The 13,764-nt window shown below is 39.1% G+C and overlaps 1 protein-coding gene across 1 annotated transcript in view; it reads right to left on the bottom strand.

Moving 5' to 3' along the window:
• Positions 1–10,743, bottom strand: part of MTX2 (metaxin 2) — a 78,447-nt gene extending 67,704 nt beyond the window's left edge. The window contains exon 1 of the mRNA XM_037735554.1: positions 10,642–10,743. The gene's annotated coding sequence lies outside the window, so the exon portion shown is untranslated. The remainder of the gene's footprint in view (positions 1–10,641) is intronic.
• Between the last annotated feature and the right edge of the window lie 3,021 nt (positions 10,744–13,764).

Raw genomic sequence — 13,764 nt, 5'->3', positions numbered from 1 at the left:
AAAAAAAAAAAAAAAATAGCCAATTATCCATGCAGCTGGGCACAGTGGCTCACGCTTATAATTCCCAAATTTTGAGAGATCAGAGCTATATAGAAAGATGTACAGGCCAGGTATGGTGGTTTGAGACAGGTGGATCCCGAGGTCAGGAGTTCAAAAACATCCTGGCCAAGATGGTGAAACCCCGTCTCTGCTAAAAATACAAAAAAATTAGTGGGCGTGGTTGTGCGCACCTATAATCCCAGCTACGTAGGAGGCTGAATCAGAGAATTGCTTAAACCTGGGAGGCGGAGGTTGCAGTGAGCCGAAATGGTACCACTGCACTCTAGCCTGGGCAACAGAGTGAATCTCAGAAAAAAAAAAAAAATAGCCAGGTGTGGTGGTGCATACGTAGTCCCAGCTACCAAGAAGGCTGAAGTGAGAAGATCACTTGAGACTCTGGGTTCGAGGCTGCAGTGAGCCATCATCATGCCACTGCATTCCAGCCTGGGTGACAGAACCAGACTCTGTTTCAAAAACAAAACAAAGCAGAAACAAAAGATCTGTACAGAGAAGTGGCACTTTCCCTCATTCCTCCTACACATTCTTTCCACCCCATGCCTGTCCACTCCCTGTAGGTAACCAATCTCATTGATTCTGGTTTATCCCTCCTGCATTTATCTGTGAGCAGATAAATGTTTATTTTCTTAAAATCCCCTTCTTTTAACGTGAAGTACTTTATCTTCTTTGATTTTTTTTTTTTTTTGTAGTTTTTGCTTTTCAGTGTCGTCCTGACTATCGTTGTGTGTTTGTTTTTCCAAATGAACTTTGTGTCAACTTATATAGCTCCATAAAAAAGCTGCTTGGTATTTTTATTGGAATTGCATTAAATCTATAAATTGATTTAAGGATAACTGACATGTTTATATTGTTGACTCATCTTACCCAAGAATAAAGATTGCCTTTCCATTTGCACAAGTCTACTTTTCTGGCTTTCTGAAGTGTTTTAAATTGTTCACATCTCGGTTTTGCATATTTTGTATTATGTTTATTCCTGAGTTTTTAATCTTCTTTATTGCTATTAAAATGGGATTTTTCTCTAACTTTATGTACTGTAACTGGTTATTGGTTGTATATATGAAGGCTATTCGTTTTGACATTTTGCCTTACATTTAAAATGTTAAATAGTTGACTTTGGTGACTAAATGGAGGTTATCCTTTGTGATTTTGAAAAAAGGACTTTAAGAGCGGTATGATTTCGTACCACCATAGTTTCTCTCAATCTAGTATCTGTAGTACATAATGCAGGCCTGAAAGTGCTAGATTTTGAGAAGCTTTTCCCCACAATGTCTGTGTCAGCAAAAATAATGCCAAATGGCAGGGTTCTATTAAAACAAAGCCCTTATTTAATATTTCTAAAGATATATTGTCCACAAAAATCATAGCCAAAGTGACCGGTCCTTGGGGGAAGTCAAAAAAGCCTACATCTCGTGGAAAGTGAGATACGAATCTGCTGAATTTGAAGTGCCAGCAAAATATACAAGAAAACATTCTGGGACATTTTGAGTTGCAGCACTAGAGCTTGGAGGGATGTTAGGGATTCATTCTTTAAGTCCATGTATATGAGTGATGATGAGTGAAGCCAATATAGAGAATGTGACCCATAAGGGAAAAAGAAAGAACTGAGCTGAAGCCTGGGCCTCGGAGAACACCCGGGTTTAAGACACCATGGGGAGGTAGGAGGAGCACTTGAATAAGGAACAGAGACCAAGAAAGAAGAAAGGTCCAGAAGGAAAAATGAGCTTCTCTGGCAAAGACAACAGTAGCTGCAAAGGAAACCAGGCCTGAGTCAATGTCGTTAGATGCAGGTGGTTCTAGTGTATTTCAATATGTGGTCCCCAGCATTCTAGCTGCTTCTGGATGATAATATGTATTATCCAAAAAAAAAAGTTGCAGAGGTCAAAAAGTTTGCAAAATGCTGTATGAATCGAAGTCAAGCGGGTTACCTTAATACAGGACTTCTCAGGGTGTTAACATGCTGCTGTGAATTGTGAATTTCTATGAACAAGGTCAGTCAGTATCCAGATTTCTATAAATGTTTTCAACCAATTTCACCTGAAGTGCTTTAACCAAGCTCGTTTTTCACCTACGGATTTCTCAAGATGAGATTTATCATGGAATACACTTTGGAAATTTTAGAGCACACTGTAAACTAACCTTCCTTAGCTTTCTCTCTGCCTTGAAAGTCAAACACAGACGCTCAGAATCTTATTTTTTATTTTATGGGAAACAGCATTTTCTAACTCTGGAAGATTGCCAGTACTTCTAGCATTTTGCACAGCCCCAGCTGAAGAGAATGCTGAAACTCCTCTAACGCAGAACTGTGAGCTGGAGACTGAGTTGGAGACAGCAAGAGGATGGGCTGAGGAGGAGAGGGGGCTCTGTGGAGGGCAGGGGGGAAGAACGAGGAGCCATTTGAGTCAAAGGTTCAGGAGAAATTGGAATCTCAAATGCAATTTGGTAGCATCAGTTCCAAAGAGATCTGACCCAAAAGGGCCAGAAAGACGTGTGGTTCCCAGAAGCAGACTCTCAACCCTAGGAGTGATACAGCTGCAAGCTATTTCCAGAAAGAAGGGAGCTGCTCATCTGGAGGGAGCCTGCAGCTGGGCAGCGATACAGCAGGCCATTATGGTGAAGAAACGAGGGCCAACTGGGATTCCATCTCTTCAGCAGAAAACATTCTTAACTTGGGAGGGAACCCTGAAAAATTCAAAGTAACATTTTCTAAAATGAAAAATTACTCCAGTAAAAATACTTTATCATCAAAAAAGTGCTTTTTTTCATAAACACCTTAAAAGAAGTTATAGTGATAGTGGAAGCCAGATAGAAATGGATGGACTCGTCATAAATGTGTTCACTGAGATTCAACATTCATTCAAATAGAAGTGAAGTCTTCAAAAAGAAGTATTTTGCATGATGTTTTGCAGAAACTTAAAGGGATGACAGTTGTTTTATTACTCAATACTAATGTAAGATTCTTCATTTTTTAAGTCCTAAAAAATGAAGTCTAGAAATAAGTGGATACATTTACACAGTCTAGAGATAAGTGGATATATAAATATAGTTGGTTGTATCAGTTCCTGCCTCATGTAACTCCAACCATCATTAGGCCCTAAATTTGCTTAAGATCTGGGCAGGAAAGCCTGGCAACATATTGGAAACTCCATTCTTATCATTATATAGGGTCTGGAATTAGCCATGTTATCCTAAGTCTGGTATCCAGGGTACCCATGTTTCAAACCCTGAACTCCGCCATTTCTACTTTCTGTCTTCCTCATGCATGCCTAATCTGTATTACAGGACTTCTTTCCAAATTTATCCTGTAACTAATTTCTCTGCTAGGATATACATCTTCCCTACATTCAAGTCCTCTTGACCAGGGTCTTAAGAGTCACCCAAGTCCTTGTCAGCTGCTATCCTCTACCCCTACTCTGACCCCTTCAACCCTGTTACCTGGTGGCTTGAGTCTTGCTTTCAACTAAACAGAATTTCACAGCCACTGTTCTTCACCATTTTACTTAAATTATCACCACTTAATGAAGATCCATGCCACGAGGCTTCACCAAGAAAATCTGACATTTTAAATATCAGCATTAATTGAATAGGATAGAAGTTCACACTAGCCCCTGGGACACTAGGTTTGAAGTGTTGACAATTCCCAGACATTCCTCTTAGCCCTGCTTTGTGCCCAACTCACTCCCCTTTCCCAATAACCTGCCAAGAATGAGATCTCAAAATATCTTTTTTTAAAGTTCATGATTTGTTCTTTTTTAATGTTTTTAATTTGTTTTTTGAAACCTACAAGTATATAAAGATTTTGTAATATCTAGTACTTCTATTAATTGAAGTTCTTGAAATCTAATCATGCTATTTGATGTTTCAGCTCTTACGCATAGTAGATTATTTCCTTGTGTTTTTTTGTAAATTTTTATCTGCTCTGCTTGCTGTATGGAATTTATGTGCAACTAGGGTTTAAGATGTAACCCTCCAGAAAGATATTGCATTTGCCTTCACCAAGCACTCTGGAAGTTTACCAGCCTGGCCCCGATTACATTTTTTAGGTTAATTTCTCAGTATGGTAGAGTTCCTGGATTCTACAAGTGGTGTAAGCTTAAATGACAAATGAGGGCTTGTGGTTACGAATTTTAAGAGGATACTATTTTGGTCCATGTGGAGCATATGTGAAAATCAAGCTTTCTTGTTGCCTTGCTGTGTTGATAGGCAAATTTTTGTTAGCTAGCCCTTTTTTTTTGAGGTCACAACCTTTTGAGAGGTCTATCAATATGTGGGAATCTAAACTGTCACTGGCCCAAGGTCTCTCCTGCTCTTGCAAGGAAGGGTAAACCCAAGACTTTAGGTTAACAAGACCAACAAACTCTGCAGGCAGCCATGTCATCTTCCATGGCACCACTTTGGTTTAGAATTCCCTCTTCATTTTTGGCTCATGGGTATGTTTTATTTTACCCTGAATTTCCAAATGTTTTATTTTTTAATGCTTTTTTGTTTTGTTTTGTTTTTGAAAGAGTCTTGCTGTGTCACCCAGGCTGGAGTCCAGTGATGTGAACTCAACTCAATGCAACCTCTGCCTCCTGGGTTCAAAGGATTCTTGAGACTCAGCCTCCCAAGTAGTTGGGACTACAGGCACCTGCCACCTGCACCAGGCTAATTTTTATATTTTTAGTAGGATTAGGTTTTGCCATGTTAGCCAGGCTGGTCTCGAACTTCTGACCTCAGGTGATCCACCTGCCTCAGCCTCCCAAAGTGCTGGGATTACAGTCATGAGCCACTGCTCCTGGACCTCCAAATGATTTACAATGGGAGAGTTTTTCAGGTTATTTAATCCACAGTTTTTCTGTAAATAGAAATGCCAATGTGTCTATTTAATAATGAAAAGGTCAACTGTCAGTATAATTATATATTATTTAATATGTTTTTACATAAACAAAAGTACCTTCAACAGAAATAATGCAAGACCTTACTAATGAATATTTCAGAGAATATCTCACTGTAGTTTATACATTTGCTATAAAATGGAAGACCTGAATATAATTTCTGCTCTGTGAGGTGTTAATAATAAAATATAAATCATTTCCTATTGTCTTTTTCCGTTTTCTTTGTATATCCACTACTACTCTTGTCTGGGCCATTAACTCATGTCAGGACTTACCAAATAGTCTCTTAATTGATTTTCTTGTTTCCAGCCTTGCCCAGCTCCAAATCATGCCACAGATAACCGTGAGGTTAATCTTGTGAAAATGCCACTTTTGTGTTAATGTGTTTTCTACATATAAGATATTTCTGTGCACAACTTAAACATTTATTCATTATCCCCTTGTTCCCCTTATTAATTCTTGCATTTGCTCATAATTTTCCTGTCATCTAGTTTGCCCTTCTAACTTCTGTCTGCCTTTCCAATTCCCACCTATTCTTAAAGGCTCTGCATAAATCCTCCATCTTGAAAAGTTCTCTCACCTACCCCACTGGAAGCAATCTTGCCCTCTTCAATACACCTTTAGTGTCTAGTACCTGACACATCCATTTAATATTTATCATAATGAATACAGAGAACCCCCAATTTTATAAACAGGATGTATTCCAAAAGCATGTTTGTAAATTGGCTGCTCGAAATGCTAAATACTATTTCCCTCAGAAGTCCTATTATAAATGCTGCTTAAATTTTGAAGCTAACTCACAAAAGTCTATTCAGCCTTTGATGAAACAAAGCAAAGTACTAATCATACCAGTTCAAGAATCTGTGGATCAAACTTTATGCTGTCAAGGAAAGAACAAAAGGATATAGTAATGTATTCCCCGATTTTTGATAAGGCAATAATTTCTATGTTTGAGCAAATTTCTACTTAATCTGACAAATACTAAACAATTACTAAGTTCTAGGTCCTGTAGAAATACAATGAACAGGATGAACGATTCCCTTGGCCTCATGGAAATCCTTTGTTCCTACCCTTTCAGGTACAGAATCTTCTCCCATCCCACTGTGCCCTTCTCCCAGTGCCAAATCATCTGACCTGGGGACTGGGTTGTTGGAAGTCGTACCATTCACCAAAGGTAGGAATTGTCAGACAAAGAATGGTTCAGTGGGGTTTTGTTGTTTTGTGGGGGATGGAGGTGTCAATGGAAGTGGTTTCTGCTTTTCTTATATTTACTTGTTGGCGGGGGGTGCCGTGGAGATGATGTGCTGGAGAGAAAAAAATATGTATTCTATTTGGAACTTAAATTTTGTAATGGAAAATATCAGAGTGAGGCTAGCGTCAAGAGGAGAGTGGCTGTGGAGGAGTGCATTGCCCCAGGGGGCCCTGCAGAGGGCGGGGGAGAGTGAGCATCCTTATCATTGTCATCATCAGAAGCCACATCCAAGGTGCAAAAGTAGGGTGTGACCTGAAAGAAGTGGATTGTTCCTACAGGACTCAGGAGACACCCCAAATACTGTGCTGCTGTCCACTGCTGAGAGATCCACAGATGGTTCACATAACTGGACTCTATGCAGACAACCCCCAGTACCAGCCCGGAGCGTGGTAGACTTTCTAGGTGGCTAGATTCAGAAGAGAGATAACAATCACTGCAGCTTGGCTCTCGGGAAGCCACATCCATAGGAAAAGGGGGAGAGTACTACATCAAGGGAGCACCCTGTGAGACAAAAAAAAACCTGAACAACAGCATTCAGCCCTAGACCTTCCCTTTGACAGAGACTACACAAATGAGAAGGAACCAGAAACACAACTCTGGTAATATGACAAAATAAAGTTCTTTAACACTCCCAAAAAATCACACTAGCTCATCGGAAATGGACCCAAACCAAGAAGAAATCCCTGATTTATTTGAAAAAGGAATTCAGGAGGTTAGTTATTAAGCTAATCAGGGAGGCACCAGACAAAGGTGAAGCCCATTGCAAGGAAATCCAAAAAGTGACAAAAGAAGTGAAGGGAGAAATATTCAAGGAAATAGATAGCATAAATAAAAAAGCAATCAAAACTTCGGAAACAATAGACACACAGAAATGTAAAATGCTGGCCAGGCATGGTGGCTCACACCTGTAATCCTAGCACTTAGGAAGGCCAAGGTGGGCAGATTGCCTGCGGTCAGGAGTTCAAGACCCGCCTGGCCAACATAGCGAAACCCTGTCTCTACTTTAAAAAAATGCAAAAACTAGCCGGGTTTGGTGGTGCATGCCTGTAATCCCAGCTACTCAGAGGGCTGAGGCAGGAGAATCGCTTGAGCCTGGGAGGTGGAGGTTGCAGTGAGCTGAGATCGTGCCACTGCACTCCAGCCTGGGTGATAGAGCAAGACTCCATCTCAAAAAAAAAAAAAAAAAAAAAAAAAAAGCAAACTGCTTTGGAAAGTCTCAGCAATAGAAAGGAACAAGTAGAAGAAAGAAATTCAGAGCTTAAAGAAGGTTTTCAAATTAACCCAATCCAACAAAGGCAAAGAAAAAAGAATAAGAAAATATGAACAAAGCCTCTAAGAAGTCTGGGATTATGTTAAACAACCAAACCTAAGGATAATCAGTGTTCCTGAGGAAGAAAGGAAATCTAAAAGTTTGGAAAACATATTTAAGGGAATAGTAGAGGAAAAGTTCCTCAGCCTTGCTAGAGACCTAGACATCCAAATGCAAGAAGCACAAAGAACACCTGAGAAATTCATCGCAAAAAGATCATCACCTAGGAACATTGTCATCAGGTTATCTAAAGTGAAGATAAAGGAAAGAATCTTAAAAGGTGAAACTAAAGTGCCAGGTACCCTATAAAGGAAAACCTATCAGATGAATAGATTTCTCAGCAGAAACCCTACAAGCTAGAAGGGATTAGGGCCCTATCTTCAGCCTCCTCAAACAAAACAATAATCAGCCAAGAATTTTGTATCCAGCGAAACTAAGCTTCATACATGAAGGAAAGATACAGTCTTTTCAGACAAACAAATGCTGAGAGAATTTGCCACTACCAAGCCATCACTACAAGAACTGCTAAATGGAGCTCTAAATCTTGAAACAAATCCTGGAAACACATCAGAACAGAACCTCTTTAAAGCGTAAATCTCACAGGACCTGTAAAACAAAAATACAATTTAAAAAACTTTGGAATGTTTGGAGGTCACTGCGTAGAAGATATGCAGTGTGAACAAATGTAAAGAAATCCTGTCCTAGAGATAGTAAGGTAAAGTAACCTGGACCAGAGCTACAGGCTTAGGAGTAATCAGTGTACCAAGGTAATCTTTCTCATCATGGTTATGAATAAGATCACTTTTGTAACTGTGGGTTGCTTGAAGGTTTACTTTTGAAAAGTGCTAAATTCCCTGTATAGTTTGTATCTTATTTTGGTTTTTCCTTGCGGCCATTTTATAACTGCAACAAGTTTGTTCCCTTAGGGCAAGAAGCTTTCCAATCCAGTTTTATGCCCCATAAAAACTTGCAGACTGTATGGATTCAATAAATATTCTTAGATTGTTCCACTGTGTCAATGTTACATTCTGAGACACATAAATAATTTCCCTAGGGTTAATAAAAGTAATTGTAAACAGTTGGATAGTCTGATGTACCACAGATTGGCTAAATATAGCAATAATAGCTACCACATTTGCTAAAATAACAGCTAAGCTGCTGTATACAATTTGGGATTAAAGGCTCATTAAATAATAACACAATTCTTTCCAGCCAAACTACCTTACTCTTTATTCGAAGCCAGGCATATTCCACCTCTCATGTTTCTGGTGACTCCATTTGTCGTGTCTGTTAAGACCTTATCACCACGTTCTACCTTAACCTCTCTAAAGTTCCCTCTGTGAAGGCCTTCCCAAATGTCCTGGGCCTAGGTTGTCATTCCCACCCAGTATACATTACTCTGTTTCCTTAATTTTATCTATCGAACCCATCTTCCCAACCAGACAGAGCAGGAATCTTTTAAACCTTTTAGTATCCTCTTGACTGGCACAATATGGTAAAATAATAGGTGTTCCATAACTCATCATTGTTGATGATGATTGAAGGATAGGCACTAAATAAGTGCCAAGATTATGGACTATTAATGTTGGAAGGAATCTTTGGGACTTCAATGATGAACCTAATGCCTAATAGACATTGTATGTTTGACTCAAATTGACCGCATAGGCTAATCAAAGCTTCCCAATCAGGAGTCCCAAGATTTGGCTGCTGAAACAAGGTCCTCCAGTGATGAAGCTGGTCAGAAAAACTAGTCTAACCCAATGTTATTTTGAAAATGAAGAAACATAGTTCCAAAGAGCTGCAATTATTTTTCCTAGGTCACATGACTGGCTAGTGATAGAGTCTAGAAACCTAGTTTACTGACTTCTACCTTGAAGATCCTTACACAACGCCAAAGTATTTTGAGACTGGTACTCAGCCATGTTACCTGTATAAAGGACATACATACTACACAACTTTTCCTTTCTGCTCTCAATAATAACATTTTGAGTTCAAAATCCTTTTAATAATTGAACTAGACAGTGACTGGATGAACATTGTTCTTTGGGTTAACCAAAATAACTTTGTACTTAAAAATACGCCTTATGGTTATCACCACTGAGGCTTAACTACAAATAAAGTGAAGTAAAAGAAAGCTTCCATAATCAAGTTGCTTCCACAACTTTAACCTTGCTGTCACCTCCCACAAGGACAAAGATACTGTGAACTACTAAATCCTCCAAAATAGTCCTTTAATGTAGGTATGGTTTCTTTGATGTTGTAAAATTATCATGCTTCATTTTGTTTTGAACATTTTAGAAAGAATTCAGTCAATTGTCTTAATATATAAGATGCTTTTTTAAGGGCATCTTTATGATACTCTCTCAAAAAGAGAGTTTGTTAAGTAATTGAGCATACTTAGCTTTCACTGCATCCTCACGAAGTTCTGGTGATGGGAATAATCACTGCCAAAATAAAAAGCTATTTAAGATTCATTTATGCTTTTAAGATTTGGGGGGTACTATCTCAATTTTTAAAATACCATTTCATATATGAATTAGCTTTATTGCGCTCTCCTTTCTCCCATCTTTTAAACTAACATAAAAAGAAATATGAATTTTACTTTTCAGATAATTTATTCTGCCTTGCTATTGTTCTATCTCCAGGGACTAAATTTACATTTTGAAAAAATACCATGATGTGCAAATGTGCATACCCTATTCAGCCAACATATCATAGATATTGTATAGCAACATCTGGGAATATTAAACTTTGCCTTTACTGGCAACCCAATTGGCATCTTTAATTTACAGTGCAGATGTTTTATACTGATGTGTTTTGGAAATATTTGAAGTATTCTGAGGTTTCTGCAGTGGTACACTTCAGTCTTTTGAAGTTCCCTATACAATAGGATACATATATAGATTTTCCAAAACATCTTTTAGTGGGAAAAGAAGAAAAGTTCAAGTTAGCAGTATAATAAGCTTCCCCGAGTTGTCTGAGCCTAATTCCTTTTTGGCACTATTGTTTTGGCAGTCAGTAAGCTTTATGAGACCAATCTGATAAAACCGTTCCTCCTCCCAGACTGCTTTGTAGATGCTAAATCATTTTAATGCCTCATATTTATAAAGCACTCATATTTCAAAAGTACAGATATAAAATTTTAAATTTACCTCTGAGCATCTGATACTTCAGCTGTGCCTTATCTGAGGGTGATGCCCCTCAATGGTGGTCACTGCCTGCGTGTGAGGAAATGCTAATGAGCCCAGTGTGAAATGATGAGTCCTTCCACAGCGTTCACCCTAAGCACTGTGCTTTCATTCACAGCCTCAGCCACTTCTGTCGGTGCTTGCTCCTGTTTGCACCACTGGCTCCTCCACTGGAGCACAGTGTGGCTTTTGTTTAAAAAGACCTGCCTCAGCCATCTGTTGTTGTTGATTGCCAGTGGGTCCACTGCTGTGTTGCAGGCTTACAACACGGACTTCAGGACATTTCTACACCACAGTTTACATCTCCCCTATTTCAATGTGGTGTAGTTAGCACATAGAAAGCACACAAGCTGTGAAGGCAACACATTCCCGGATGTGACTCCCAGCTCCATTACTTACTGGGTGTAAGTCTTGGGACAAAAATCTCTTTGACTCTCAGTTTTCCTTCTCCTCTAGTGAAGTGGCAATACCTTCCTGATTAGACCATGGTGAGGATTAAATATGACGATGGATGTAGAACACTTTTCATGTGTCAGACCTTTGTTACGATGTGCAGTTGCCCCTCTCTGAACTCCCTTGGATTAGCCAAAGGTTAAAATGCACACTGCTTCAATTCTTTTTTAATGTAAAATACACATAACATAAACTTTGTCATTTTAATTATTTTTAAAGTGTTCAGTGTCATTAAACATATTCACATTGTTGTGTTACCATCACGACCATCCATCTCCAGAACTTTTTCATCAACCCACACTGAAACCCTGGACCCATTAAACACTGACTCCCCATCTCTCCCTTGTCCCAGCCCCTGGCAACTACCACTCTACCTTCTGTCTTTATAAATGTGATTATTCTAGGTATGTAATATAAGTGGAAGCATATAATATTTGTCCTTTCCCTTCAATTCTTGTAAGTTAACTATGAATCAGGAATTAATTATTCATTACCTTGCCTTGACATTAAATTATTAACATTGCCATCTATATAATGTATTCAAGATGTTAGAGTCTGTATGTGTATGTACTTACTATCCTTCTAATGGGATATTAGATGGCAGGATGATGATGATGGTAATGGTGGTGTATCCTCCCAGGCTTTCTCCTTTGTGTCCTCTGGAGCAATAACTTCACTGTTAGAAAAATCTTCTCATCCTCTGTCTCTTCACAAGATCTGCCTCACTTCTTTCCTATGGAGAACTTAAGAATTTTCTACACCCCCAGCAAGCTACTGCAGCCTTCTGGAGTGGAGGCTATTCATTTTGCATTTCTCATATTCAGTGGACCCAGAGGCAATATTGGCACTCTCTTGGCATTTTTGTTTTAAAATGGATTACTTTTTATCTTTATGCAAAAACCCTTCATCTTTTAGGTCTCTTGTAAACTGAGATTATGTAATAAAAGTTGCTAAGGTATTGGATGTGGGGTGTGAGAAAAAGAGAGATGTGAATGGGGATGCCCAGGTTTTAAACTTTGGAAGGTTATAGTTACTACTGACTAAAATAGAACTGAAAACGTGATTTGAAGTGGAAGGGAACACCTGGCGCTGTGACTGGACATGTTAAATTTGAGATACTCAGATGCTCATCACCTATCCAGTGGGAGATGACAACTAGGCAGCCTGGGGATCAGGAAAGAGGTAAAGGAATTTGATATTCATCAGCGTCTAGATGGTAAAGTCATGAAGTTGAATGAGATCATGTAGGGTATAAGCGTAGACAGGAAAGAGGAGAGGGCCAAGAATGGACACGCCAACATTTCCAGGTCAGCTAAAGGAAACTGAAAAGAAAAGGCCAGAAAAGTGGGAGGAAATGCAAGCTAAAATGGTATCCTGGAAGACAGGAAAAGAAAGTTTTTGAAGGAAGAAGGTCATCAATTGTCAAATGTTGCTGACGGGGCCAGAAAGATGAGGACTGAAAAATGTCCATTGGGTTTGGAAATCTGAATTTCACTGATGACCTTAAAAAGAGCAGTTTTAGTGCAGTCGTGGGGGTGAAAACCTACCTTAAGTGGGTCCAGAGAGAAACTGGAGACGGCTAGTATAGACAACTAATTTAAAGGGTTTTGCAAGAAAGGGACAGAGAAAGAGTGTGGCTGTTGGAGGAGGAGAAAAGGCCACAAGAGGTTTTCTCAGATGGGAGGAATAGCAGCAGCATGGTAGTATGCTGATGGAAATGAGGTCACAGAGAGGAGGGAGAGCTGCCTGAGCAGCATCCTTGCATTGAAGGGCATGACACTAGCGTTCAGGCAAAGGGACGGGCCTTTGCTAGGAGCATGGCGGTTTGTCCTTAAGTAATATGAGAAAAGGTGGTGCATGTGGGCACAGATACTGGTAGATGAGTGGAAATGCCAGAGAGGGCCTATGAAAGTTCTTTTGTAATTCCTCCAAGTGTCTTGGTGAAGCCAAATTATCAGCTGACAGTGATGAAGGCTAAGGAAGTGGTGAAAGTTTCAGAAGAGAGAAGGTATAAAATATTTTAGTCACTTAAAGCAGCACAACTCAAGAGGTATCCTGCAGACCAGTGCTTTTTTTTTTTTTTTTTTGCAAATTCTTTTTATCTGTCTATGAAGAGATGAGTTCAGAAATTAAGAATATACATTTAGAAGATTCTGTGGCAACTGGACAGAGTAATTTTATGACTGTTAAATGTAATAATAGAAATTAGAAACTCATATTTTTTATGCCTTTCTTTATTTCATTTTTCTTTAGCCCATTTTTGTTGTGATTTACAAAAGTATTATACCAAGATGGATTTAAAATTATAAGAAGCTGGTATCTCTCACTATGGATAATTTGAGAAATGCTGGCTTAAAGAAGGAGCTCAGCTAATACAGGGATAATTTTTGGGAAGCATTAAAGGCTCACTAGATGTTAGTAATCTTGAATTTAAAACAGTGAACATGGTCATTTCTGTCTTGCCTTATTCAACGGCACAGATAAATTTTTATTAGAAGGAGAGTGGGATTTAAGCAAAGTTTTAGTTTCTCCAGGTGAGTATGGTAAAGGGAGAAAGGACAAGGGTGTCCGAGTGTAGCAAGGGTTCAGTTATGACAGCGGTTTCCAACCCTTTTGGCACCAGGGATCGGTTTC

This window comes from Cebus imitator, unplaced genomic scaffold, assembly GCF_001604975.1.
Source record: "Cebus imitator isolate Cc_AM_T3 unplaced genomic scaffold, Cebus_imitator-1.0 Scaffold839, whole genome shotgun sequence".
NCBI lineage: Eukaryota > Metazoa > Chordata > Mammalia > Primates > Cebidae > Cebus > Cebus imitator.
This window is presented reverse-complemented; position numbering and strand designations above follow the sequence as displayed.